Consider the following 7,705-nt stretch of genomic DNA (forward strand, 5'->3'; position numbering starts at 1 on the left):
GTGGTTGACCCATAACCCTGGTTTTGAGAGGTTGTGATGTTAGGAAGACTGAGGTAGGATAATGAGACACGCTTGGTGATTCCTATACCTAGTTCCTTGATAAAGTGAGTATTCTTGATTGGTGGATTTTGTGTTGTCAAGTGTGAGTTGCGTTTGTTCCTAAGGCTAAAGAACTTGGCTTTATTGTTTTGGTTTGGGATTTGAGAGCCTTGGGGAGTGTAGTGAGACATATCTTGGGATACTAGTGCTTGGTACTTGACTTTAAATGGATGGAATTCAATGGTGGAATATTTGAGGAACCCTTTCTGGGAATTTATAGCTTGGTATTTGGATCTTTGATTGAAGATTTTACTATTTTGAGAAACCCATGGTTGACACTAGTTGGATATGAGTATAGCTTTGTTGGAACTTTGACCTTGATCTTGTGGAAGTTGTTTGTGGATGTTTGAAGATTTGGAGTGGTGAAATCACACTTATAGTGGAGTACCCTGTTTCAGAGAATAGATTAGGATGAAGTAACATGAGCGTTTTGAGGAAATCCTTGGGAGTGATGTGGTTATAAGTTTTGTTGCTAAGAATTTTTCGGAACCGCTTAGGTTGATGTTGTTGTGTGAGATTTGAGTACCTGGCGTTTCCTTGTTGTCTAATTTTCTTTCTTTTTTGACCATAAGCGTTACCGTTCATACCTTCTTTCCTCGCTTCATCTTGCTCATGATCTTGAATTAGCCGCCGTAGTGCATGCCTTGAAGACATGAAGACATTACCTTATTGAAGTTCATTGCCGCATTTATACCGATCATAAGAGTTTGAGGTGTATCTTTACCCAGAAAGAATTGAATATGAGGCAAAGAAGATGGCTAGAGTTGGTGAATGATTATGATGCCGAGTTGATCTATCATGAAGGGAAAGCAAATGTGGTGGCCGATGCCTTGAGTAGGAAGACTACTCACTCTTTAAGCACTATCCGTGTGTTACCTGATGAACTTACCACGGAATTTCAAAAGTTAGGGATAAGCCTTGTTGGGAAGGGCTTTGACTATCTTAGTGCCATGAGTGCAGAACCCGACTTTTACCGTGAGATCCGTACTTGCCTACCTGAGGATGCTACTTTCAGGTCTATTCGAGCAAAAATCCAACTTGGGCAAGCTAAGGATTGTGTGGTGGATAGTGATGGATACCTTCGTTACCAAGGTAGGATGTATGTTCCGAGAGTAGCTGAGTTGAGGAAGGAGATCCTTGATGAAGCTCACCTTTCTCCTTACTCTATTCATCCTGGTGGTGACAAGATGTATAAAGACTTGAGATTATAATTTTGGTGGCCTAGGATGAAGATTGATGTCCTAGAGTATGTTAGCAAGTGTCTTACCTGTCAGAAAGTGAAGATTGAGCATCAGAAACCCGGGGGTTTACTACAACCTTTGGATGTTCCCCTTTGGAAATGGGAGTCCATCTCCATGGACTTTGTGATGGCTTTACCTAAGACTGCTAGCAGAAAAGATGCGGTTTGGGTGGTTGTAGATCGATTGAACAAATGTGCTAGGTTTATACCTATCAAGGAGACATGGAAATTAGATGTCCTAGATGGTGCCTACGTGAAAGAGATAGTACGCTACCATGGAGTGCCTAAGGATATAGTTTCAGATCGTGACCCTAGATTCTGTTCCCGTTTCTGGACTGCTTTGCAAGAAGCCATGGGTAGTAAGCTACTGATGAGTACCGCTTTTCATTTCGCTACAGATGTGCAGACTGAGAGGACTATCCAGACTTTAGAGGACCTCCTCCGTGCTTGTGCTTTAGACTTCCACACTTCTTGGGAGAAATGTTTACCTCTTGTCGAATTCTCCTACAACAATAGCTATCATTCCTCTATCAAAATGTCACCTTATGAGGCTTTGTACGGTAGGAAGTGCCGTAGTCCTATTTGTTGGGATCAAGTCCAAGATGCTCATGTGTTGGGACCCGATTTGGTGATCGAGACCATCAATCGAGTTCGAGATCATTCGAGAGCGTATGAAAACCGCTCAAGACCGACAGAAATCTTATGCCGATGTCCGTCGTCGACCACTTACCTTTGAGGTTGATGATCGAGTGTTTCTTAAGGTATCACCTATAAAAGGGGTGAAACGGTTTGGTGTGAAAGGAAAGCTGAGTCCCAAATACATTGGACATTTCCGTGTGCTTGAGAAGATTGGCCCCGTTGCTTACCGTTTAGAGTTGCCCCCGAATTTGAGCAAGGTTCATAATGTCTTCCATGTATCTCAGTTGAGGAAGTACATTAGTGATCCGAGCCATGTTATTCAAGAAGAAATCCCAGATTTGGAACCCAACTTGGCTTTGGAAGAAAGGCCGATCCGAATCCTCGAAAGGGCAAACAAGCAACTTAAAAACAAAGTGGTGCCCCTAGTTCGTATACTTTGGCGTTGTGGAAATGTCGAAGAAGAAACTTGGGAGCCTGAATCCTCTATGTTAGCTAAATATCCCGAACTTTTCTCGTGAGGTAATTCTTTCCTTTATCTAATTCTTGTGAGTTTTAGCTATCCTTTCGAGTGTTCCTCTCCTTCTCTTAAATACCCTCCGCGTTAGTAGTCCTTGCTTAGTTGTTTAAAAGTCGTAGTTAGAGTTTGGTCATAGCTAGTGGAGTTATTATCCTTTTTATAGAGTTTCGAACTAAAAATTTTTGAAAATGTTTTACTGTTTTCCACTGGTTTTAACGCCAATGAGTGGTAAAGCTCGTTATTGGAGACGTCCGATAATTGGTTTTCTCATTTGTTGGTGTAAAAATATATATTTTTATGTCTTTGATTTGGAATGTTGATGTTCTTGAACGTAAACGAGAATATTCCGTTCCATTGAAAAGACACTTATATTTCATACGTTCATATTTTGAAGACTTTGTTTACTTGATTTTAAAGAGATAGACCTACATATATACAATGTTCCTTCTTCTAAGTTTTGGGGACGTAACTTCTTAAAAGGAGGGATGATTGTAACACCCCGTAAATTTGAAGACCTTTATTATATTTCAAAAGAGATATTTTAATCCATTTTAATTTAATATTAATTTATTTTGAAATAATAATAATTTGATAAAATATAATCTTATTTTATTTTGAAGAAATGTAATTATTTTTGATAGTTTAGAAATGTTTAAAAGTGATTTAAACTATATTTAAACCTTTTCCTTTGATAAAATAGATTTCGGATAAAAGTCGTAATATTGGGATTTTCCCATTTCTTACGGTCGTTGGGTAAACGAGTTTGGATATTGGGCATATGAGTACTTAATCTTTTAGTAAAATCATGTTTAAGAACTTTAATATTCTCAGAAATCGCGTTCGACGAATATTTCTAATTTCCGTCGAAATGAACCAAAACGTAAATAATTGAAACTCACCCAAACACCCTACCACAAACCATGCACCCTCCATCCTCCATGGGTCTCCTCTTCATCTTTCATTTCCTCCATAATTCACTCTCTCTCTTCCTTTCATCAAAAAAAAAATCTATCAAAATAACCTCCTTACAATCCCTAAATCCTTCATAAAATCCTTCATTTCTCCACCAAATCTCATAAAAATTATATATTTGGAATCCTCTCTTCAATCCTCATCTACTAGTAAGATTTATTTTCATTTCCCCCAATTTTGTTTTAAGACTCATCTTTTAGGGTTTCGAATTTAAAGCTTAATAATTGTGTTTTTGTTGTTCTTATAGGTGAAGAATTTGAAGATGAGTTAGGTGACTCATATGTTGTTGAAGATGAAGAGTAATTTTGGGTTTTAGAAGCTTTCTCAAGTTATTACTTGTCTCTTTGCTAGCTTAAGGTAACTATTCCGAGTTACTCAACGAATTAATGTCACATTAGTAGTTGTATTTGTTGTTTGTTGTTGTTGTTTGAGACGATCTTTTTGATAAATGAATGAATGGAGTAAGATGAGTATGATTATGTTTAATTTATGTTACCCATTTGTATATTATTGTTTGGAACAAGTTTGGATGAGGAATTATGTGTTGTGACAAGTCCGTGTTTTGGCTGGAACGTGTCAGTACCGGACCGAGACGATTTGCAATGTTTCCAAAAATATGACAGATTGAACGACATCGAAAAATTAGGTGGTTTAGCCACTTGAATCACTCAATTCGGAGTCCGTATGAGTAAATGACATCGTTTTATCTATTAAAAATTTATAGAAAAGTTTACCCTTGCGTGAGACGGTTATTTATGCTATTTTATTATGCGAGAATTTTGTGGAATTAGTTATTTTGTAAGTTGGAATATATTTCCTTATGTTAATAGTTTTTCACATGATAGAAATTGGAAATGGTATGAGAATGATATTGTGATGAATTTTGTGATTTGGGCCAAAGTAGGCCAAGGCTCTGAGCTGGGCCAGATTGACCGAACGAGTTTGGTCAAACTAGGTTTAAACCGGTCAGCCTCGATTTGACCGATGACCCGTCGCGGGACTCTGGTCGAGGATTTGTCTTTGAGGTGAGATTGGTTGTTATTGGATGTTTTATGTTATGCCTTGATATTTGTAATTATCATTTCTCATGTTGGTTGTTGGATGCTTTGGATGCCTTATGCTTGAGTCTTGTTGCCTCTCTGTCATTTTAGCTTGTTCTCATGGATTATGGTACTGTTGGTTAGCTGGAATTTGGATTATTATTGATATTGGAGATATTGTTGGATTGTTAGCTGAATATGCTCTTGCGTAGTCTTTCATATGCTAGGGTGTGTATGATCATTTGTGTGTGTGCAAGTTTGGACTCTTTGCCCCTCTTATGGTTAATTGGGTGTCCTACTTGTCTTGTGTGGTGTGGGCTAAAGTATTCAAGCTGGGACTAGGTTCTAGGTGAGTATTTCGGCCTTCGTCATAGATAGGCCCTTATAGTCTTTGACGAGTGTATGTTCACAGCTTAATAGCCTTTGTGTCTTAGCTTGGTGGGCTTATATCCAAGTTAGGGCATGACCTCCTGACGTACTCTTAGAAGTATGTGGTCAGCTTAAGTACTAGCCAGCCCTTTGGTGGACTCCTTAGGGGTACTCATGTGTGTGATCATGGGTCATGGATGCGGTACTTTCTGCATGTCGCTAGGTCTGCGCAGGTTTAGGACTAGGGTGTTTACCTTACCTCGTGGTATAGACTCGAGTTAGAGAGTGACTATTGATTGTACTAGGAACTTATGCCTGTCTCTAGATATATTGTCATTTCTTGTTGATGATTCTATGAATCATAGAAGGTGAGATGCAAGCCGGCTATGGTTGATAGAGTTTGGATTCCTGGATGTTATGTGATTCACATGATAGTGTAGTATGAGTCGGTCTAGTATTCATATGCTAGGACTATGTGTTGTTATATTGTTGTTCACATGATGAGTACGATTGTTTAGCATCTATATGCTAAGGCTATGTGTTATTCATATTCATATTCTTATGTTTACATGTTATATTAATTATGACATTTCGTGGCTGGGAGAACTCGGAGTTACTCCCCACTGACTGTGGCTTTCGTATTTGTATAAAGTGCGATTGACAGGTAAGTGATGCATATATGGGGTACATGGACGAGCTAGCGAGCAAAGTAACCTTGGGACCTAGATTGGCTTTATTTTATTGTGACCCTTAAACACTTTTTATGTTATATACTTTTTAGGGACATATGTCTCCCTTTTTCATAGTTGGGTTATATAACTTTGTTTCGCGACTTTAGCGATGTTTTATATATGAGATTCATTTTAGACCTTGCATGTTTGACACCTTCCCATTTGGATATTTTTATAACAGGTTCAGGTTTCGTTTTCGACTTTTTGAAAATTACAGGTTTTTACCCAAATGAACCTATTACAAACATATCCATGCAGTTTTTATCTAGAATTATGTGTTTACTTTTCCGCAATGAATGAGGGTGTCACAACTTAGGTCGAAATCCTGTCCACTATATAACTATATCTGACCGGTTAAATATAAATTTATCTTAATATAAAATATAGTATAAGTCACAACTATTATTAAAGTATTAATAGAAAATTACTTTTTCATAAAAATAGCTTTCCTATTTTAAAATGGGATTTTGTTTTTTTACAGTAAAAATTAAACGGCAAAATAAAAACGCCATAAACTTACTTAACTTGTTTACTGACTGTAACCCGTCCCCGTCATGTACTCATATAACTCATATTACAAATTTGGCTCATGTTATAGAGTTCTCAAATTTTGAGTTTTGACCCAACCCGAATTGTTTATATTTGAGTTTAAATAAACTGATTAATTATTTATATTTGTGTTTACATTTTTAAGTTCATAATGTAGACCTCTAAAAATTTGACTTGACCTGAATTAACCTGACATGTTATTTCCAAAGTCAAAACCCGTAAACCTTGACTCACAACTCGAAACGAACGTAAATGATTTGTTATTTTAGAGTCGAAACCCTATCCAACCCGACCTACTCGACTCGATATGTTATTAATAAGTTGGTGGTAAATATGAATACAAAAAAAATATTAATTTTAGTACTTTAAATTTAACAAAATTTATATAACTTTAATATTATTTGTTGATAAAATAGCTATTTTTAAAAAAAAAAAAAAAATAATTCACTTGCAAAACTCAAAACAAACCCTTTCAATTTTAAATCAAACTATTATGTAACACTATTTTTTTTTTATACTAATCAGAAGTCTTTTCAATATTTCTTTTTAAGAATTGGTGAAAAAAGCTTTGTATCCGATTTAATGTAATTCAAATATTTAATAAATATAATAGCAACTTTTAGTAGGTAATTTATTATCAAGTTTAATGTACTTTAGATGTATTATGACAATAAGTAATGAAAGCACATATATCTTTAGTGATATTAAGTGTCTGTTTAGTAATATTGACTTTATTAATTAAAGGCCATAAGTTCAATCGCATTTCAATTTCAATTTTCTTTAATGTATTTGCTACTTGCTACATGCATTATATAAACATTAGGTCTCGTGAGAGACCATCTCCCAATAAATTAGTGGGAGACATAACATGGAAAATAGGAAATAAGTAACTCCCTCTCCTCATCATGTGAGACGTCTCTCAATAACGTTATTGAGAGACTGTCTCTCTAAAGTTTTTGTGTTATATAAAAGTTAATGAATTATTCTTGATTTAATTATTCATTATTCGTTATTCAATAATATTTATGTACGTATAAAACATAATCGTAAATTTTACGTACAAAACATAAACATGGAGTTTTTCAGAAATTAAATCCAAATTCTTTGTCGCAGGTCCCATATTTATTGTTTTTTTTTTTAAAAAAGTATGTGATGATGTGGCTTCATGAGGATGGGTTAAATGTTCTTGCTTTTATAAAGATAAGATGCTGTGTGTTTTCATTGCTTGACAATTAGATTTTAGAGGAGAAGGCAAAGGCTAGGTGTTTTAAAGTATCAAATGCGCCGTTTTTTTTTGTATTTCAAGGTTTTTAATACATATTGAAAAGTTTTACAATTTTTTTACATAAATTATATACAATTACTTAATTGTTAAAATTTTAAATTAGGTAAAAAGTTATAGATATAGAATAGTTTGGGACATTTTTGTAACACAAACATAAAGGTTGGGTTATTTTTGTTAAGGTCAAAAGGTTGGGTTATTTTTGGAAGACTTTATAAACGTTAGGTTATTTATGTTAAATTTGCCATTTTTTTAAGGCCAATTCAT

This window comes from Silene latifolia, chromosome 11 (genome assembly GCF_048544455.1).
Source record: "Silene latifolia isolate original U9 population chromosome 11, ASM4854445v1, whole genome shotgun sequence".
Lineage (NCBI taxonomy): Eukaryota > Viridiplantae > Streptophyta > Magnoliopsida > Caryophyllales > Caryophyllaceae > Silene > Silene latifolia.